We start from the raw sequence: 22,500 nt of genomic DNA on the forward strand, positions 1-22,500 counted from the left end.
TTTGGATGTAATAGAATATTTCCATCCATCCAGGTTTTAAACCACTTAATGGGCTTTGCTGTTTTGGAATTTTGCTCTCGCCTAAAACCCCATGAATTTTAAAATCCCACAATTTTTTATGAATTGGAATTCCCTTTTCTGCACAGAGCTGATTTTCCTTTCCTCTGAGGTGGTGGAGAAGACTTTAAGTAGTTCAGTGAGTAGTTTACTCCAGGTACCTGCTCACCTGAGGTGGGGATGAATTGTCCCCAAGTGTTTCTTGTCAGGTCCAAAGGACTCACCTGCAAAGGCAGGAATGATCCTGAATCTCCCAAATCCTAATTAAATGTCTTAACCATAACATCATTATTATTCCTTTTGGTAATTTGGTGGTAATTACATTTTATTATAATTAATAATCAACTGAGTAGAGCAACATCAGCTACACTTGTGCTTGGCAGAGCTGAAGATGATATTTTATGATTTAAAAGCTTTCATGAGTGATTTCAACCTCCAGATTTAGACAGAAAGTAACCTGCAGTGCATTTGACAGCGTGTTGGGTTTTTTTAAATGTCAGAACATGCTGGGTGTGGAAATTCCTGCTCAGAGGGACACCAAGTGGCTCTGGGGACAAAGGTTTCTCCTCCTTGGGAGGTGTAGGTTTCCCATGAGATGTGACCAATAAACTTCATCCCATAACCTCCAAAACAGAGCCTGGAGGGTTCCTGGGCAGAGTCTCACCTGCTTTGTCCAGAAATTCAGTGGCTAGCATAGACCTTTCCTGTGGGAACTCTTTTTTCTTCCTGCGTTTTATAAACAAAGATAAAGTTTGGATGTTATTAAAAACAGTTTCTAGGGATGTGGACAGTTCAGGCCTGGCCAATCAGGCCTAGGGTGAGGCTTCAAACTGACCAATCCAGGTGACCTTTGAAAAGTCTATATAAGATGGAATTAAATAACAAAATCTTCTTCTGGAAGCCACTTTGAACCTGAGTCTTCTTACTCTGCTAGCGGCTCAACAGCGACAAGAAATCCTTCATTTCCACCCTGAAATCCCTGTGGGATCAGGGATGGGCAGGATTTGGGTTCGTATTTGCCGGGCTGAGATGATTCCCTGATGATTCCTCAGCCAAAACAGGAACAACTTTTTCAGCCTGCAGATCCACAGCTGTCGCTGTTGAGCTGCTAGCAGAGAAAAAGACCCGAATTCTCAGTGTGACAAGAAAGAGAGAGTTTATTATTTTGATTTCAATATATATAGACTTTTCAGAGGTCACCCAGACTGGTCGGTCAGAAACCTCCCCCTAGGCCTGACTGGCCAGGCCTGAACTGTCCAAATCTCAAGACACTGTTTCAAGAACATCCAAACTTTATCTTTGTTTATAAAACACAGGAGGATGTTCTCACAGGAAAGACCTGTGCTAGCCACACACAGCAGGGCAGGATTGTTGGGTGTGAGACGTGCACCAACTACAGGTTGTTAACCTCGTGTCATTCTGCTACCGACATTAATTTGGTGCAGAAACGAGGAGAAAAAAAACCATATTTTAGAACAGCACGGAGCAAACCTCCCTGATGAAGCGGGGAGTGAAATCCCTCAGGGGAAAAAAGGGACTTAGCACCACTGTCCCTGAGCAGAGAGGAGCCAGCAGAGAGCTTGGTGGGTCCTGGAACATCTCATCAATGCTCTGCCTTTAATTGAGCTCTTTCACTGCTCCCACCCTTTTAATAACATCTGGAGACAGGCAACCCAAGGCCGCGGCTTCTGTTCCTGATAGATTCCTTTGCGCTGAGATTTAATGGATTAGCCCGAAATGATGTGAAAAAATGGATCTCTGATTTACGGCCTGCAATTTTTCGCTTACTGCAGCATTTTTTTTTCCCCCCCCTCAATCAGTGTTTTCCACCCTGTTAAAAGCCTTGTGTGAATAAGTGCTGCGTTGTGTTTCTGGATTTGCCCGCAGGGCTCATCAGACGACCCTTTGCCTACAGTCCCCACCAGGCCATTTAAACAGGAAGTTTAATTTTATAGTATTAAAAAAGAGAAAACGGTACTTAATTATCTGGCTGTGAAACAGCAGTACTCTTTCTTAATTTTAGTAGCTAATAAAATGCTGTTCCTGCAGTTAACTACTTCTGGTCCAAACGCACTACGATTTTGGCTATTTGAATAGAATATTTTATGAACTGTTATATATTGCACTACAGTTTTTAAACTCTGCTATGACATATTTCTCTCAAGATTTATTAGCATTTTTTATTTAAAACAATATATTAAAGAGAGGAGAAAGAGTAATCTTAGCTAAAATTCGAATATTAGAAAAACATAACATAGACCAAATCTTTTCATTTAACTTCCCCACCCCCTCCACCTTCTCCTCTCCCACCGTTGCTATAAAAAAGTTTTTTGGAACAACAACCCACACCTGCATCATTAATTCAATATGTCTTCCAACATGACTCAAATCAGAGTATCAGTTTCAGGGGCCATTTGCTACTTAAATGACTTTATGAAAACAGAACAATGAGCTGCCCCTATGCAGCCCTGACTCCAACTCTGGCTAAAATAAACCTCGACATCTTTTATATCCTTTTATATCCCCGTGCATTTCTTTCTTTCCCCAACAGTTGTCTCTCTGCTGCTCCCCCCTCCAGAGCAAACAGGCTCATTAAGTGCCAGGTCTGTTGTGTGCAACTGTCTTGAGGAACTCATTAATGCCTCGAGCTGGCCCAGGGTGTCCTTGCCCATCTGGAAGTCTGCTAAATTAAAAATTATTTGGGGTAAAGGCCTTTTGTGGCAGCCTGTGAGAGGAGAGACTCCCTGGTTGTATTGGTAATATTGGGATTTTTTTTTTTCTGCCGGTTTGAGGTGCTGATGGAGGAATGAGCTGTGTTGGTCTCATCGTTGCAATGGGTCAAGGATGAGCACTGGGAAAGATTTTATTCCTCAGGTTTTGGGTGAGAGAGAAGCTTCTTAGAGAGATGGGGCTGATCATCCACCTCAGGTTGGGCTGGGGAGGTTTTGATGAGATATTAGGGAAAATTTCCTCACAGAAATTTCCTTTCATTCCCTCCCTTCTCCAGCAGCTTCTCTTCATGTTTTCCCACCCAATATTTGACTGCTGCTCCCCAAATCCATGGATAATTGGGTTCATTAGCTCTCCAGGCACCCTAAATATTGCTGTCACTTCTTGGTAGGGACATTCCATGTCCGTTCTGGTGGGGCTGATCATCTGTCTCAGGTTGGGCTGGGGAGGTTTTGATGAGATATCAGGAAAATTTGCTCACAGAAAGGCTGGTCAAGCACTGGAACAGGCTTGCCAGGGAAGTGGTGGAGTCACCAGCCCTGGACAAAGCTCTGAGGCACAGGGTGGGATTTTTGGGGTGTCTGTGCAGGGCAGGACTTGGACTGGATGATCCTGTGGGTTATCTAACTCAGGAGATTCTGAGTGTCCAAAAAACGTGCTGATGTGACACTTGAGGCCACTTTTTAATGGTGACCATGGCGTCGAGGCCAGGCTGACACTCAGCCCTGATGCTCTGGGAGGTTTTTTCCAACATCCACAACTCTCTGAGCTCCAGTGACACACTGCTCTTCCTCTGGCGCTCTACTAGGGGTTGTATCCCAGTTGTAGCAGCTGATTTAGCAGAGCTGCCTCTCCTTTCAAGGCTTCCTCTACTCCACACAGTCCCCTTGGTCACTTTGAGCTCCACAAGGACCTCTGGCTGTCCTGCCTGGTGGGGGAAGAAACTCAGGGTAGATGATCCACACAATTCCTGACCAGTCAGGTGGCTTGGGAAGGAAATGATCCTTTGTTTGCAGAAGGGATCAAACCCCAGGGAGCATCTGCTTGATCTTGGCTGTCACTTAGCGATGGAGGACACACAGTTCCTGCTGCTCCCACCCCGTGGAGCAACCAGGAAAAGGGAAATCCCTGCCAGCAATTACCTGAGGCAAAGCTTTGGAGGAAACATCCCTCACAACTTGGTTTCTGAGATTTAGTTGTGTGCATGTTGACCTGAACTCCCCAAAATTAAACCTGTTTTTGCAAAGGCACTTCAAAAAGCATCCTCCTCATAGAATACCTCCAATGTGAACAACATTTGCAGAGATAATCCCATCAGAGTGGACTCAGGTTTGGAATAATATTTACATATTCAATTTTTCTATCATGAAACGCTCTACCAACTGTTACATTCCAATAACCATGAATGTAAATGAGTGCAGAGTTCAAATGGACACTCAGTTAATTTGCAGGCTTTGAGAGGCTCAGACAATGATCAATATCAGCCTTGCAAGCAGCAAAAATAAATGAGGTTATCATTGATATCCAGTTGGGAAGCTCTCTGTGTTGGGTTTCTCCTCACATTGAGGAAATGCATCTCCAGCACTGCACAAGTCTTTATTTTATCAGTAGCTGCTCATCCCAGGTCCCAAATCCAGCTCTGGATTGCTTGAAGGGAAGAGAAAAAAAAGCAGCCTATTCACTTGCAAAAAGCTGCTGCTTATTATATCCCTTCTGGTTTGGTCCCCCCTAATATAGACATAGCTAAAAATCTTCCCAGATCTATTTCGAGGGCTGTCTGAGCACAAATATTTCGTTGATGACAAAAAAGTGGCTTGTTGGTGTATTTGAGAGTCTTCAGGGCTAAACTGGGATTGGATGGGAGCCAGGTTTCTGAAGAGCAAAGGCATTGGGGAAGACAGTTTGTACAATCTGTGGCAGGGATGAAAATCAGGAAATATGTCAGGTTTTTTAAAAAACCTAACAGCCAAACAACAACAATGAAAAAATGGGGTGGAAACTAGGAAAGTGCTGCTGGAGATGGTAATAGAAATCAGAGTAATGGGATTGAAGAAGAGATTGAACATCTGAAGCATAGGAAGATATTAAAAATGAGTTACATTTAGCAGCAGAGTTGCTTATTTGTGTCACAGCTGCTTTGAATTCTGGGTCTAGGATTCCAGAGTTGAGAGGAAATCGAGAGAAGCTCCACAAAGATTCCTCTGTGGGAGAAGGGAACAGGAGATAACTCTGCAGAAAATGCAATATTGGCAGCTCTGGATGGATCAATGAATGAAACAAGGCCAAAGAAATCACTCCTGGAGTGCTCCAGAGATCTCCTGGCCAAGAGGATTGAGAGGAGCTGATGAATCAAAGGGAATTGGAGACCATGGCCTGGTCAGGTGGCACCTGGGGACAATCAGCAACCTCTACAACGTGTCTTCTCTCTCCAAGCCCCCAGTAAACCCCAAAAACAAATGGAAGAACTCAACTCCTCTGCCTCCCTTGGGTTTGACTCCTTGTCATTTTGCTACGAAGCCAATGCCCCATTATTTTCTCTTCTTTTCCCTCCTCTTTCCTCCTTTCTTCTTCTTTTTTTTTCATTTTCCCTTTTAAAATTATTCTGAATCCCAACCATCAGACTTTACCAAGACAAGTAAAAGACAGTCAACTAAAAAGTCCAAGAGCCACGAGAGCTGGCTGCTTGCTCTGGAATAACAATTCCAGCCCTCCCTCCGTGCCAGGCAGCCCTCAGTATTTACCCACCTGAGCCTTATCAGTGCCACACTCTGTCACCCGGATCCCGTTGGCCATTATGGAGATTTCGGGGCTGCTCTCAGTTGACACACTCATTCTCTAAAGACAACAACCCAAATGAGTCTATTAGGGTTTCGAGCTGCCGGGCCAGGCTGAGATCAGAGTGTTTGCCCTTCGAATTTGCTCAATTGGGCTCTTTCCATTATTGAGGCTGGATGGCTCCTGCTCCCCGCCTTCCCTCCCTGCATTAACTCTCTATTACCTTGTTTACCGTGGCCCTGCTCAGTGCCAGCTCATGAATGTCAATTTGTTCTCCAATTAGCTCTGCCTTATTGACTGCCCTCAGACTCGCCAGCTAAGCTTTCTGAAGTGCCTGTCGCTATCAAAGTGATTTGTTTAATTTTTTAAAGGGATATAACTTTAATGCGTCCTTTTTTATTCTGCCGTTATCTCGGTTGCCCCCTATCTGGAGTCTGTTTATGGAGTGGGGTTTGTTCTAATAGCTTCATATCTGTGTTAATATTTTGTGACAGTTTATGTACTTAACTCGTGTGGGAGACACATTAATTCTCCTCTCCTGGCTCTGACGGACTGGCAGGAACCTGTGAGAGGAAGACAGATTTCCCAGAGGTCTGGAGGGTAAATGCAGATGGGGTTTGTGGCAGGAAAATTCAGAAATGCATTCGTCTGAGCATCTCATTCCCTCTGCCGTGTACAGGAGATATTTGCCTCTGTGGGACTCAGAAATATCATGGTTTTCTCAGGGCGTTGTCAGGTGTTGGAAGAGCAGGAATTATGGAATATCCTGAGCTGGAAGGACCCACAAGGATCATCCAATTCCAGCTCCTGGTGCTGCACAGACACCCCAATTATCCCACAATGGGATTAACTAGCTGTACTTTAGATAAAAGAAAATCTCAAGCACTGGCTTTTTGGAGTTTCTCATTCTTCTCTCCCATAGTTCTTCATCCAATGGAGCTCCCAGAGCCCTTTCTCTTGTTCCTGAATTCTCTTTTTCATAGCAAAGTTCATAATATCACTTCAATATTCCCCTGCAGTGGCTCTTGGGTCCAACTCAGTGGCTTTTAGTGACACAAGGGGAGCTCAGGGCACCTGTTGAGCAGGAACTGCTGGTTTAATTCCAGTCCCAGGTGATGCTGCTCAGTCTCCTCTGTCCTGTCCTTCTGTCCTGTCCCTCTGTCCTGTCCTTCTGTGTCACCCCCTGGGACACACACACCAAGGCAGTGTTTAGATTTTCCTGGTCTTTCATTCCGTCCCTTCTCCAGCAGCTTCTCTTCATGTTTTCCCACCAAATTTTTTGATGCTGCTCCCCGAATCCATGGATAATTGGGTTCATTGGCTCCCCAGGCACCCTAAATATTGCTGTCACTTCTTGGTGGGGACATTCCAGGTCTGTTCTGATTGATTGGATCAGCTACTGTGCAAGGAAACACAAACCCAGCTTTGATTTGGGCCAAATATTCCCCATGTTATGGCAGTTGAATCCACCATCTGAAAATAACATTTTTCTCAGTCATCCTCAGAGCTTGGCTTTTCTTTCTTCAGCAAACCACCCCAAAAAGTTACTTAGACGTGCTGAAGGAATATAACTGGGGAAAAAGCACACAGGGAAGGGAGGGAGGGAGACAAGGAATGGCTGTGAGAGGGGTTTGCTGCTTTTTTCTGTGTGAGGCAGGTGTGTTTGGGCATCAGAGCAGCGTCAATAAATGGCTTTTGCAGTTATCTCAATGCTTGGGCTCAGCTTGGGCGTTTAATCTCTTGTAAAAGCTGTTTATTGCCCTCAGTGCAGCTCAGTTATCCCCAAAGTGTATGAATGCCACAATTAGGCCTCTCAGAGACTTCCCAAAAAGCAGCTGATGAAAGGTCAAGCAGAAAAATTCAGACGATGCTCTCCTTAATGGAGAGAGCCAAGCCTCCTGCGGAAAGATCAGTATCAGTCCTGATCAGGGGGAAATCCAGGATGGATGGATGGATGGATGGATGGATGGGATGTTGGTTCCTGGGGAGGAGGGTGATGCCCTCGTGGCTCTGTTGGGTTTCCAGGTAACAAATTGCCACCACCAAAGGTGTTCCCAAAAGTCCATTTGAGTTCCCTTAGCGATCTTCCCCCCAGCAGATTGCTAACCCCGCTCTAAGTGGCGTTTCGGGGTGGCGTCACAAAGGAGGGGCAATCAAACCTCATTAACAGCGGGGTTTATAATTGCAGATTGCTGTAATTGGTGGTGGGTTCAGGATTCAGCCAGGGTGTTATTTCTGCTGTTGGGGGCTAATGAGTGGTGGGAGAAATTTGTGGAAGTTTAGTCATTAATTCTTCTTTAGCAACCGATTGACACCGAGTGAAGAGTTCAGCTTTTGGTTTGTGATCAGGAAAAAAAAATTAATATTTTTTAATATTTATTATTACCCCAATAAATATTGAACTGAATTTGGCTTGGGGAGAAACCAAACTTTTCTAAGTCCTGGTTTTGGTCCCTCCTTTTGCAAGGAAAGGACTCATAGAATCATGGAATCAGTAAGGTTGGAAAAGACCTTTAAAATCATCAAGTCCAGTTGTCAAACCAGTGCCACCACTGTATTCCCCTCTCACCCATCTCCCCAAGTGCCACATCCACACGTTTTTTTTAACTAAGTCCAATTTTGAAGTATGTTCATAATTAAGGACTTGAATTTGCTTCACGGAATCTTTGAGAGGGATGAGTTTAGGTAAACAATTGGGGAGGAGTTGGTGCACTTATGCTTTGCTGCTGCTGGAAAACAAATGGAAAAAACCAACAGAAAAGCAGCTTTGATTTTTGTCTGTGGTTCAATTCTTCAGCACCAAAAGCTGCTTTAATGTAGCCTGATTGCTGAGGTCAATCAAACTCGTCATCACAATTAACCCAATTTGGGTTTCCAAACTGAATGTTTAGAGTTTTTCAGTGACTTCACAGCTCCCTCCAGCAGTGACAGTGCTGTCACACTCACTGGTGCCATTTGATCTGCCCTGGCCTGGCTTTTCAGTCTCTCTGTCCCCTCATCCCTGAGAACTCCTGGCTGGTGAATTTAGCTCTCCCACAAACCTTCTCCTGAAGTTAAAAATGAGAGTTATTTTTCACAGCAATGCTGAACTCATGGGGAATGAAGGGAAGGGATTTCTCCAAGGCAGAGGAGAAGAGAAGAGAAGAGAAAGAAGAGAAGAGAAGAGAAGAGAAGAGAAGAGAAGAGAAGAGAAGAAGGAAAATACACTAGCAGTGAACAAATGTTGGTATTCTGACAGCCAGCCACGTGTTCAGGGCACACAACAACTCTTTAAAACACAAAAAGTTTCAGGCTTGGGAGAAATCAGAGGGATGTGCTGGAGCTACCTGAGCATCCTGCCAGCCTTTCAGTGCACCAGAGATTCAACCTTCAGTGTCTGCAGCAAGATTTGCTGCAGCAAAAATGCAGCAAATCCTAAAAACCCCAGCCCAGCAGCACTGTGCACTCCCAGCCAAGATGCCTGAGGAGAGCCTGCAATTGCCTGAGATTTTTTTTCTTTTTCTGTACGGCAGCGACATTAAAAGATGTGCAAGTTTTATTTTTTGACTGCGTTCATCGTTCACAAACAGAAATAAAAACACACAAACCCTCCAATTGAAGTCCTTCAGCCAAAAATACGTCGATTTGCAAAGCAAAAAAATAGCAGCCCCTGCTATTCCTGACAGCTGGAGTTGGGCTGATTTTAGGAGATATCCTAGAAAGGTGAGCTTGGAAGGATGTCATATCTGCCTCTTATCTTTGAATCCCATATACTTATGTTTATTAAAATCAATATAATCCATTAGCCTACATTGTTTCCATTTTTAATAATCTATTGATATATTGCCTGGGCTTTTATGGCACTAAACAAATTTCCTCTTTATGTGCCCTGTAATAGCCGGAGGTCAGGCTGCTTGAGAGCAGTTGCTGTATATAAATGTTTATTTACTGCCTGACTACTGATTGAGAACATATCTGGTCCACAGGCTTCAGATGGCTTTTAAACTAGAGATTTATGGCTTACTTCCTGTTTTCCAGACACAGTACACCATTTTTAAATAAAGTAATGAATGCAAGGTATTGTGAAAATAATAGCCAGGGATTGCCCCAAAACTCCACGGCTGGGAGCAGAGCCTGGCGGGTGCTCTGTTGTTTCATCATTCATTTGTTTTGTACTGAGGTGGGTTTGGGGACATTCAACACTTTGCTGGGGCAGTTTCCTTTGTGCCCAGGGTGTCTTTGTAGTCTGGAGTTGCCCTCCTGGAGCAGCTCAAGTACCTCCTTCAGCCACTCCGTGGGGATCTGGAGGGAAGAACCTTCTCCAAGTTCACTTATCAATTTTTTGGGGTCATTTTCTAGCAGCTTCTTTTCTGTTAAGCCCCAGCTTAACAAAGCTTTTACACTTAGGCTGGGCTTTACACAAGCCCAGGTTCCTTCTTTTTGTGCTTTCATGCCTGTTTTTGCTTCTAGCTGACAACACTTTGCAGAAAATGTTCATTTTTAAGTCCCTGAAATAATTACTGATAGCACCCTGTTTACCTGGGAGATGTTTCTGGGCTTCTTGGACACCACATTTCATGGAATGTCAATTAATGATGTTTGAGAGGCTTTTGTTCTCCAAAAGTGTGATCATCTGCCCAGCAAACTCCTTCATCCCTGCTGTGGCAAGACAAGGAAATCACATTTTTCATCATGTTATTTGGATAAAAACGCTCACTGATAAAATATCTTCAATTGGTGATGGCAAACAAGTGGCTCAGTTCCCAGTTGGGACAATGGGATCCCTGTCAGCAGAGGTTTGCACAAGTTCCTGGGCTCGGGGTGAGAATTTCAGCCCCAAATCATCATTTCATACAGGAAAACTGGATATCATTTAGGATATCCCTGCCTCACAGGGGTTATTCCACGTGGAATTCCCGGTAGCCCAAATTTCTTAGCAGCAACTAGGATGTGAGCAACAGACTGGAATTGTCTCCTGGGGATGGGATTTATTTGTTTTAACAATTTTTCATTGAATATCACTCCCCTCCGGCCACTGTGTGGTTTAGAATCACCATTTTAAGGGTAATTTGCCTTTTTTACAGAAATCTCTTGGCTTTAGGGTCCAGCTCCAGGATTGCAAATGGCCAGTGAGATGTGGCTTTGGTGGCCACAACCTGCTCTGCCTCCTTTCCTGAGCCAGGCTGTGCTCTGCTGACCTCAGGAGAGGAATTTTTGTACTGATTTCAGTGTCTGTGCCCTCAGGAGAGATTATATTTCTACCTGTGGGTGACTTTAGGTGTCCCCCTGAGGGACAAAGCTGGTGGCACAGGGACTGAGCAGGCCCAGGATGTGCCAGCTGCAATTTGGGTGTTTTATCTTCACCCTGCCCACATCTCCTGAGGTTTTCCCAGCAAGTTCAGTTATTTTACTGTGATTTTGCCATCTGAAGAAGGTGCTGTGCATCCTTCCAGGCCTAGGGCAGAGCTCTGGCCTGCTTTCTTTGCTCCAGGCCGATTTCACTCTGCTGGAAACTCACCAAAATAAAGATATTTGTAACATTAAACCATGTCAGCTGCATTTTGGGTTTGTGGTGTTGCACAGGGTGATGTTTTAAATAGGAATAAAGCAGTGGCCTCTCACTGCTGACTGCCTTGCCTGCTCGGGAGAGGTTGTATTTCTACCTGTGGGTGACTTTAGGTGTCCCCCTGAGGGACAAAGCTGGTGGCATAGGGACTGAGCAGGCCCAGGATGTGCCAGCTGCAATTTGGGTGTTTTATCTTCACCCTGCCCTCATCTCCTGAGGGTTTTCCAGCAAGTTCAGTTATTTTACTGTGATTTTGCCACCTGAAAAAGGTGCTGTGCATCCCTCCAGGCCTAGGGCAGAGCTCTGGCCTGCTTTCTTTTCTCCAGGCCCATTTCACTCTGCTGGAAACCCACCAAAATAAAGACATTTGTAACACCAAACCATATCAGCTGCATTTTGGGTTTGTAGTGTTGCACAGGGTGTTGTTTTAAATAAGAATAAAGCAATGGCCTCTCACTGCTGACTGCCCTGCCTGCTCAGGAGAAGATTCCCCGATTTTCCTGGCTGTTTTTGTGATTCCCAGTGCTGATCTCTGGCCCCTAGATGATGCTGTTCATCTTTCTCCCACCGCAGGATCCAAACCTGCCTCTGACAGCAGCTGCAGGGTTTTGGGGATGCTGCAGCACAACAGGAGTTGATAAAAAATGTCAGTTAAGCTTTGTCTGGCAAAGAAATGAGAATGAAGAGAGGTGGCTGTGAAAGTGTCACACTGGACACACAAATATAGACCCTTTAGGGGAGTTTTATGTGGATTTTTAACCTTTTATCCCATTAAAATGAGTCCTAAAGGAGGGAACAGTGTGGGCTGGGCTTGCCTGAGGGACACAGAGCTGCTGCTCATTAAAATATCTCCCAACAGAGAGAAATCCCTGGTATTCTGATTGATCATTGCATGTCCAATATTGGCATTTTCTATGGTGAATATATGGCATTCTTTAGGGCTTGATTTGGCACAAATTTGGCACAATGCTGATTTTCCGGCAGCATTGCCAGCCTGTCCCTGCATGGAACACCCCATGGTACAGAGAGGATCCTTGTTCCCTCTGGACTCTGAAGCATGGATCTTGTTTTTGTGGCTACTCACAAACTTTGGGAGTGTTTGGAATTTTTTCTTTGGGATTTTTCTTTGGGATTTTTCTTTGGGATTCTTCCCTCACCTCTCCCAGCCAGGCTTTGATTCCACAGCCTGGAATCCACTCAAGTGGAGAGTGACAGATTTTAAAGGATGCAACAGCTACTTCACAGGATTTCCCAGAGCTCTTGGGTCTCTGATTCCCATGGATTTCACATGGAGAATTGGCCTCCACTTCCAGGATGTAATTCCCAGAGGTTTTCCACCTGTGGGTCCTGCTGGCAACTCCTTGAGTGTGACCATGAGCACAACTTGCTGTCCCTGTCCCCAAGGTTCTGGGGACAGTGACATTCCTTTATTTTCACACCACTGGGAAACACAATTTTGCTGAAGGAATGAGCCAAGGGGTTCCAAGGAGATCTCAGCTTTGAAAAATTCTTCAAAAATTTTGGGAACAGCTTCAAAACTTCAAAAATTTGGGAATCATCTCACCACCTTCTGGAACAACATTCAGAAGTTTAGGGTTTGTCTCAACTCCTCACTAAGAGGGACTCACTCTGCTCATGACCAAGCTGGCCTGTGGTGGAGCTGAAGGAATTTTAAGGGTTTTACACCCCAGGTGGAGTTGGCTGAGAGCATTTCCTGGCTGTTTGCTCTCTCCCTTTCCTTGTGCACCAAGCTTTCAAAATCCTCTCCTCTGGATGTCAATGATTTCCTTGATGACAAGATAATCCAAATTACCTCTCTATTGCCCTGTAAAATCAAAGCAGGGGAGGAGCAGTGATTTTGGGCTGTTCCAGAGCTGTGAAGTGTCTGTTTCTCCTCCCTCTCCTCAGTTTTGGGAAGGGTCTGTGGGAGCTGGAATGAAAATTCCCCAACAAGTGCAATGTGCAAATTTTGGGAGGAGGAAAAAAAAAAAATTAAACATGTGGTTTGTGTTTCAAAACCCGGAAAATATTATGAAAGCAATAAACTACCCTGCTGCAGGCAGGAGCTGGGGCTCTGCCTCTGGGAGTACAAACAGTTGGATTTGGTTCTGTGTCACTCTCCAGCCTCATTGCAGACCTGGGGAAGGGGCAGGAGCAGCAGCAGGGCTGGGTGTCCCTGTGTCCCCTGGGAGGTGACAAACACATCCCACCATCCATGGAGCTGCTCCTGGGCATCTAGAGCTGTTCCAGCCCTGGGGAATTCTGTGCCAGGGTGGTGAGGAAACATTCAGGGAGCAGAGATGACCTCCAATGCCTGTGATGGTCATCATTAACAAAAGGCTCATGGCTTGTGTTGTTTCCCCTTTGGAATGAGGTGTTTTGCCCATTTATCCACCCAGACAGACACTCAGGGGCCTGAGGGATGGAAAGTGTCGCTGTTGAACCATTAGCAGAGAGAAGAAATCCAGGTTCTCAGTGTGGCTTAAAGAAGAAACTTTATTATTTAATTCTAATTTATACAGACTTTTCAAAGGTCACCCAGATTGGTCAGTTCAAAACCTCCCCCTAGGCCCATTGGCCAGGCCTGAACCATCCACATCTTGAGAAACTGTTTTAATAACAACCAAACTTTATCTTTGTTTATAGAACATAGGAAGAAGAAAGAATTCTCACGGGAAAAGTCTGTGCTAGCCACAGGAAAGCAGGAATCTTGGAACCATGGGATGGTTTGGGTTGGAAAGGCCTTAAAGCTCATCTGTCCCACCCTCTGCCAGGTTGCTCCAAGCCCCATCCAGCCTGGCCTTGGAGAAGGAACTGTGGAGCATCATGGAAAAGCTCCGGAAGAAATAATTCCTTCCTAAAGCTTCCAGTGAGGACATTGGCAAAGTGCTGTTGTAGCTTCAGGTTTAACCCAAGCTCCAGTTAAACCAATCATTGTTTGGGGAGCGTGGACACTTCATTCTTTTAACAGCCTGTGACCTGCCGTAGAATTTCGGTTGGGTGTTAATGACCAAAGGTTTTGCAAGTAATTAAATCTGTGGAAAGCGCTGTCCCTGAGAGGCTGGGGGTGTTCCTGAGAACAGGCTGGTGTGTGTTCTGGAGCCTTGAAGCTGAGTAGGAGAGCTGGAGGAGCAGGGATGGGGCTGATACTCATCACTCCAGAGCTCTTCTAACTTATTCCTGAGTTACACACGCTGCTGTGCTTGTGTTTCGTGAATTTGGTAACAAAATGTTATGAAATTATGATTATAACCCTCTGATTTTTTTCACTTTGCTAAATAAACGACATGAGAACACTAGACATGAGATGTAACCCACACACATCATAGAAAATGGTTTAATGTACCCAAGTTGGGAATCTCATGTGTAAATTACACACTCAGTTACTCACATTTTACAAAGAGAAGGCAAGGACCATGTGGAGGTTGCAGGCTACTCCTAAAATATGGCTTTGACATTTGTGCATCATTTTAGGATCTGTGAACAAGGCAGAGTGAATCTTATCTGTCAACCATTCTGCTCTTTACAAAATTATTCTCTCCTCTGTCAAAGCCTTTGTGCCATCCTTCAGGAACCTGAGAGGCCACAGAATTCCCCTTCAATTCTTGTGGCCACAGTTCAAAAGGACATCTCCAAAATGATAAAATAAAATAAAATAAAATAAATAAAATAAAGTCGACTTTAAGTTCTGCCCAGCATCTCAGCTCATTGTCCCACAAAGGGTCTTTGCAGGCTGAGGCACTGCTGAAGCAGCTGAGTGGTGCTTTGAGTAGGAGTTACTCATTGTTGGACCTTCTGAGCAGGTTTTCCTCCAACAATGAGCTCTCACCTTTTAAAAAAAGGAGGTTTTGCTCTGTTCTTGTGCCCTGGCAGGTGGCTGTGCTCTGTCCTCACCCTCAGTGGGCAGAGGGACACTGGAGTTACACCAGGCTGCTCCTTACCTGTGCCTGTGAGAAGCCCCCAGCAAGAACAGTGACATTAAACCTTCAAAAGAAGAGAAAATATTGTAATTTTTAAACTTTTTCAGCGAGCAGAAAGGATGGAGAAAAGCTGTAAACACGCAAACTCCCTGCGTTTACAGCGCTTTGTGCTGCAGCTTTGCATGGGAGGTTACCTACTGTGCTCTGTGTCTTTAAAACACTAATGGGCCCACTGAAAAAAAAGAAAAAAACACCAAAAAAAAAATCCCCAAACCCATGACAGTCCACCAGCAACTAGCACACTAACAGGTTCTCATCTGACACCAGTAGGGAACCGAAGATATTTTATTATTTGGAAACTCCATATAGGGAAAGCCAGCCTTGAATCTGTCATTACTCCAAGAACCACACCTCCCCTGGGAGTTAATTATTTTCTTAAAATGCAACTTGTACTGTTAGTTTAAAACATTCCAACTGTGTTCGCACTCTTTAAATCTTCTGTAAACCTTAGAGTTTAAATCACTTGCAGATAAGAGTAATTCTATTAGAAAAAAAAAAAAAAGAAAAGGTTCGGTGGAAGGGGAAAGAGAGGGAAATAAAAGGGCATTGATAGAAGTGTCCTTTGGGTGCCCATTGCCCTGTCACCTTTAGAACTTGGCAGGAGCTGCAGCCCACAGTAACTTTATAGGTCCTGGCATGGAATAAAACAAAATAGGTGCATGCCACGTTTCGCTTCCAAAAAAACGCCAGGCAGAGACTTACCCCCTTTGTGAGGGGCTGAGGATCTGAGAGCTGGGTTAGGCTGAAAAAAAAAAAGTAAAAAAATAAAATAAAATAAATGCTCGGCGGGGCTGACAGGTCAGAGCCTTTGCTGGGCTGGTATTTGGAAAGCAGGCGTTGGGCAGAGGGCTGGGATCCCAGTTGGGATGGTGAGGTGTTTAAATCCATGGTGCTACTGAGATGTTTGACCACCTCAGCTCCTCTGGCTTTGGCTCCTGGCGCTGCTTTCATGGCAATTCTGGGCCATGACAAGGAATTAAAATAGAAAATAGAGAGCTGGTTGGTGTGGGTTTGCCACGAGTGAGGCAGGCAGAGGGTGATGTGTCGTTTTTGGAGCTGTCTGGGTGATTGTTCCTGTGCTGCCTGGGCTGAGCTCCGGGGGTTGAGGGGAATTCTGTGCTTCCAGAGCTTGGCTTCTTTCTCTCCTCCATGCCCTCCCCAGCCCCTCTTTCTCCCTGTAATTTGTTTGGGCTGAAAATCAGCTTCCCAGATTCCTGACAGGCTGGGTTTTGGGGTTTTTTAACTAGTTTGGTTATGCAGGAGTGTCTTGGCTGAGCTGGGATTTCACTCAGTGCCTGTAAGCACCCCACACCTGTGGGAGCTCTTTGGGGACAAAGAGGGGTGGTGAGGGCAAAGAATTTGTCACTGACGATGCTGTGTGACACTTTGGGGACACCTCTGGGTGTTCAGAGTCACCACTGACCCTGCTGGGTGTTTCCTGCCATGAGTGGTGAAAATCCTGCTCACTCTGAGAGTTTTGCTGTCATCTATTAAATTATAAAAAAACGTTGTTCTGTAAAGCAAATCCGACCCTCCTCCCCCCCAAAAATATTCTGGATTTAAGGGAATTTCAAACTTCAAAATACCCTAAAACCGGAACTCTCCCCCAGCCTTTCACTGGGTTAAAGGGTCTTGATAAATGAAACCCAAATTCCCACTAAACAGTGATTCCTGCTGCTGAGAGCACTGCACAGAAATACCTCCTCTCAGCCCCTCAAAACCTCAGCTCTAGTGGAGTTTGTTGATTATTTGTTCCCTGCTGGTGCACATCTGGCTCAGAGATCCCAAATCTGAGATCCTAACCCAACAAAACACTGACTTGAATGTCTCCAGTAGCAAACTAAACCTTGAGATGTTGGGGTTTGTCCAGTGAGCCAAAGGAAAAATGGAAAAATTTTAGTTTAAGAACTTGTTCTGAAAAGAAACACTGGTGATGCAGCACAGAAATTTGTGAGGTGCTTCTGCTTTGCTTTCATGGGGGTTTTTAGGGATATCCCTAAAAAAATCATATCCTTTCATCTGAATTCTGAATTCTTCTGAATTCTAATTCTTCTCCTGAATTCTTCCATTCTGTAGAAACAACACCAGTAATAGAAGCAAGGAAAGAATTCTTTTTCCCCCCCAAAGCCAGCCTTGAAAAAAAAATTCTCACCCATGGGTTCAACCAGAACAGACCAAGGATGTCTTCTGGAGGTTTTTGTGACTTTTTCTGATTCTCTTCAAGCAAGCAAAACTTCCTACAAGAGGAATCCAACATCAAGCACAGAACAGAGATGACTATCTGAGGAGGAAACACTTCTGATGGTGTTTTTAGGCAGAATAAACCTGCATAAAGGACACATTCCCCTGCAAGCTGAACTGTGTGTAATGAGACACAGGAGCCCACTGAAAATAATGAGCTGCTAAAGAAATAAACAGTTCAAATCATAACAAAAGGCTAAACAGCTTTGGAAAGACCCAAAAAAAAAGGGCCAAATGTGATATAAAGACAGAGTTCCTTGCTTACAGAGAGTAAAGTGATCTCCTTGAAGTTCACAAACATGAGGAGCCCTGGGTAATGTTGCTGCTGTTTGCACAGTTTACCCAGACAGGCTAAAATATCCTATTAATAGTAATAATTTGCATTCAGACCTTGGAAATATTTGGCAAAGCCAAAATCTCCTTGAAAAAGCTTCCTAGGAATGACAGGGATTCCCCCTGGCAGCTCCAGGGTGATGCACAGCTCTGTCTGAGGTACTGATGGGAGGAGGAGAAACAGCCTTGGGTTGGGTTCAGGTTGGATTTTAGGGGAAATTTCTTCACTTTAAGGGTGGCTAAACACTGGAGCAGAGAAATGGAGGAGTTTATAATTTTTAATAATCCCTGGAATTATTAAAAAAACGTGTAGAGAGTTCTGCCCACTGGGTGCTGCCTGCTCCTTTCTTCTCACACAGCAAAATTTCCCCCCCTGGCATTAATTCCCATCCCAGCTTGGAGGGAATTTCCCATCCTACTGGAGCATAAAACAAGGAGTAATTAGGTTTAATGTATCCAAAGCCTCTTCAACAGGGAAGAAAAATCTCATACCCTTGGTTCTCCTTGGTGGGACTAAGCCTCATTAAGGTCCTTGAAGTTGGGAAAAAAAAAAGCAGAAAGAAAGAAATGTGTTTTGTATGAGAGAGAATTCTGCTTCTGCTTCGTTTTTACCTGTTTTGTCTCTTTTTTGGGGGCATTTTGGTCCCTCTGAGTGTTGTCTCTTCAAAGCAGAGCAAAGGCATCACAAAATGGATTTGGGAGAGGGGAAAAGGTTCGTGGAGCTGGGGGGAAGAGATGGGGAAAAAAGTATTGAGATGGGGAAAAAAGTATTGTGGAATTGGGGGAAGAGATGGGAAAAAGGCTTGTGGAGTTGGGAGGGAAGAGATGGAAAAAAGGCTTGTGGAGTTGGGAGGGAAGAGATTGGGGAAAGGCTTGTGGATTTGGGGAGAAAAAGGTGGAAAAAAGGCTTTTGGAGATGGGGGGGAGATGGGAAAAGAAGCTTGTGGGGTTGGGGGGAAGAGATGGGAAAAGGGTTGTGGGTTTGGGGGGAAAGAGATGGGAAAAAGGCTTGTGGAGGTGGGAGGGAAGAGAGATGGAAAAGGGAAAGAGATGGAAAAAAGACTTGAAGATCTGGGGTGAAGAGATGGGGAAAAGAGTTGTGGGTTTGGGGCAAAGAGATGGACAAAAGGCTTGTGGAGTTGGGAGGGAAGAGGTAGGGGAAAGAGGGTGGGAACTGGGAAAAAGCCTTGTGGGGTTGGGGGGAAAAAGATGGAAAAAAGATGGAAAAAAGGGATTGTGGAGTTGGGAGGAAAGATGGAAAAAAGGCTTGTAGAACTGGGGGGAAGAGATGGGGAAAAGGGTTGTGGGGTTGTGGATTTGGGGAGAAAGAGATGGGAAAAAGGCTTGTGGAGTTGGGAGGGAAGAGGTAGGGGAAAGAGGCTTGTGGAGCTGGGGGGAAAAAGAAGGAAAAAGGGATTGTGGATTTGGGGGAAGAGATGGAAAAAGGCTTGTGGCGCTGGGGGAAGTTGCCTTCAGCACTGGCAGAACAAATCCTCAGCTCCTGGTGCCTGAACCACAGAGGTTGGTGAGCTTTTCCCTTGGGAAAAGGGAATTTTGTCCTGGATTGAGGGTGGGTGAGCAGGAAGAGGTGACACAATGCCCCCTGAGTGAGGCCTTGGCTCACCTGACTCCCCTTTTCACCATGAAAAGATTTTATTCTTCAGACCTTCCAGGCGTCTCCGAGACTTTTCAGATAGTTTGGGCTAAAAAAAAAGTCAGAGTATTTTAAGAAAACACCAGAAAAACCTTTATTTTGTCCTGCCTGGAGACTGATTATTCCTTCATCAGTCTTTAATGTTTTTTTTCATGGAAAACAAGGCACTTTTCTCTGCTTGCTGAGCCCGTGTGTTCTAATATTTGAGTGAAGAGACAACAGGGGTTGGCTGATGGGGAATTTAGGATTTGGCCAACATTCCCAGTGCCTTTCTGAGGAGCTGAGGCACCCAGGGAACTCCAACCCCCATGCCAGCTTTCCTTGGCCACGTCTGCAGAAACCCTTAAGTGCTATTTTTCACCTTGCATTTGCTTGTTTTTGTTTCTTTTCCCCTCCTGGTTCCCTTCCAGCACTGCTGAGTGTAGCAGGATGCAAGCAAAGGGACATTCTCTGTTGCCTGAATCGTGTCAGTTGGAAAAGCTTTAAAAGTTAATATTTACATGAAATGCTCTCCAATTCATCTTGCTCGATGCCCTGTTTGGTTAACATATTTGGGTGATGGCTGCATTTGTTTTTTTTAAACTATTTGCACGTTGAGGCACTTAAATTCTAACAAACCCCGTCCTTCTCCGAGCTCTTATCACAGTTGTTAAAGATTTTTTTCATTAGTTCTATAATTGCACCTTTTAAAAACATGTTTGGGTGTTTCTCATCTCGGGACTAAAAAGGAGAATTTTAACATAAAAGTCCTTTTGAGTGCAGAGAAAATCAAACTTTTTGCTGATCTTTGGATGGTCTGATGGGTTTCAGAAAAAAACCACATTTTAGATGCTCCTGAAAGCATCAGGAAATTAAATTTTCCTGAGTCCTTTAACCTGCAGGGATCACTGCAGCATCAGAGGTTTGTACCAAAGCACAGCCCAAGCTCAGGGTGTCCCCTGGGGGTTTGCTGAACAAATTCTGAATTTTTTGGGGAATCTCTGCAGGCCTGAGTTTGCTTAATTCCAGAGGAGCTCTGAAAATCTGATTTTGCCGAATTCCTGGGGGTCTCTGCAGGTCTAGGTGTGCTGAATTTTGGGGAACTCTGCAGGTCTGAGTATCCTGAATTCCTGGGGAGCTCTGAAGGTCTGATTTTGCTGAATTTTGGGGGAGCTCTGCAGGTCTGAATGTGATGAATTTTGGGATCTCTGCAGGTCTGAACTTGCTGAATTGCTGGGGAGCTCTGAAAATCTGATTTTGCTGAATTCCTGGGGTGATCTGCATGTCTGAGTTTGCTGAACTCCTGGGTGACTCTGCAGGTCTGAGTGTCTTGAATTCTGGGGGAGTTCTGCAGGTCTCAATGTGATGAATTTCGGGGTCTCTGCAGGTCTGAGTTTGACGAATTTTGGGGTCTCTGCAGGTCTGAGTTTGCTGAATTTTTGGGGAGCTCTGAAAATCTGATTTTGCCGAATTTTTGGGGAGCTCTGCAGGTTTTTGCTGAATTCCCATGGAACTCTGCAGGGCTGGGTTTGATGAATTTTGGGACCTCTGCAGGTCTGAATGTGCTGAATTCCTGGGGAGCTCTGAAAATCTGATTCTGCTGAATTCCTGGGGCAATCTGCACATCTGAATGTGATGAATTTTGGGGTCTCTGCAGATCTGATTTTGCTGAATTTTTGGGGAGCTCTCCAGGTCTGGGTTGGCTCCATAATCTTCCTCCACAAGGGAAGTGAGATCTTTTCCAGCACTGGCTGAGAAGGAAGAGCAGCACTGCATGAAATAACTTTCTAATCAGAATTCCCTCCTCCCTCAGCCTCTGTTTGGACAGACAGTTAATTTATCTCTGTTTAACTGCGGAATCAATCCATCCATCAAAGCTCCAACAGCTAATTAGCTGGAGTCAGGGCAGCACGCTGGGGTGTGGAATACCTCAGGAAGGAATATAGGGAATATTTCCCTTCAAATCTGCCCAGGAGGCTCAGGCAATCCCAAATGGCTGGTTTTGGCAATCCTGACTCACACCATCGATGCTTTAAGGATTTTTAGTTTCTATTCTTCATGGATCTGGAGCTTTGGTAGTTCTGGGCTTTCTGTAAAGTGCTGAAAACTCTGTTCTCAGCACCTTTAGCCAAAACTATTTCCTCTGAGTGGAAATCCCAAGGACATTTTGCTGCCTCAGAGCCCCAGAATATGTAAAAAAATGGCGAATTTGGGGGAGCAATTTTGGGGTGGTTGACATCATCACCTGAGGGTGTGATTGGACAATTAAGGCTCAATATGCTAATAAGACACAACTTATAAAATGTGAAGACCTCATGACTCAGGGTCCATTTTTGGGTGTAGCCTCACGAGTGGGCTCTGTTTGCCCTGAATTACCTAAAGACTAATAAATTTGTCTGCTTTTTTTATTCTCCTAACCCTGTCTGGCCTCTGTTTCAGGTCATCAGCATCACCCAGAGATGAGATCCCTGAGGGAATCCCTGCTGGAGCAGAGCTGCATGGAGATCTCTGTGGGGTTGGAGGTTGACCCCAAAATGCTGTGGGCTTTGCCATGGCATCACCCTCAGCCAGCTCTGACCACAGCCTTGGCTTCTTCATGGCTCCTTCTTGGCTCCTTCTTGGCTTCTTCTTGGTTTCTTGGCTTCTTCTTGGCTTCTTGGCTTCTTCTTGGCTTCTACTTGGTTTCTTCTTGGTTCCTTCTTGGCTCCTTCTTGGCTTCTTGGCTTCTTCATGGCTCATTCTTGGCTTCTTCTTGGCTTCTTCATGGCTTCTTCTTGGCTTCTTGGCTCTTCTTGGTTTCTTCATGGCTTCTTCTTGGCTTCTTCTTGGCTTCTTCTTGGCTTCTTCTTGGCTTCTTCTTGACTTCTTCTTGGCTCCTTCTTGGCTCCTGTCACAAGGGATGTGACAGGGGATGGTGTGGTTTGAGGTGATGACGGATTTGTTCCTTTTTGCTCAGCCTCTGATGGGATTTCTGCCCTGCTGCATCATTCCCACATTCCCCCATTAACCAGTTTTACCTTCCTGGGCACTGTTTGACACCCAGTCCCTCCAATCATTGACTCTGGTGTCCATTAAATCCCCCAAAAAAGCCCAGGATGCTCCGTTTGCCTCAGCCCAGGCAGCCTGCAGCCCCTGCTCTCCCCACACATGTTCCACGTTAGCCTTTTTCATTGACTATGAATCCATAAAAGCCCATGTGGAACAGA

This window comes from Lichenostomus cassidix, chromosome 21 (assembly GCF_008360975.1).
Source record: "Lichenostomus cassidix isolate B80296 chromosome 21, HeHo_3.0, whole genome shotgun sequence".
NCBI lineage: Eukaryota > Metazoa > Chordata > Aves > Passeriformes > Meliphagidae > Lichenostomus > Lichenostomus cassidix.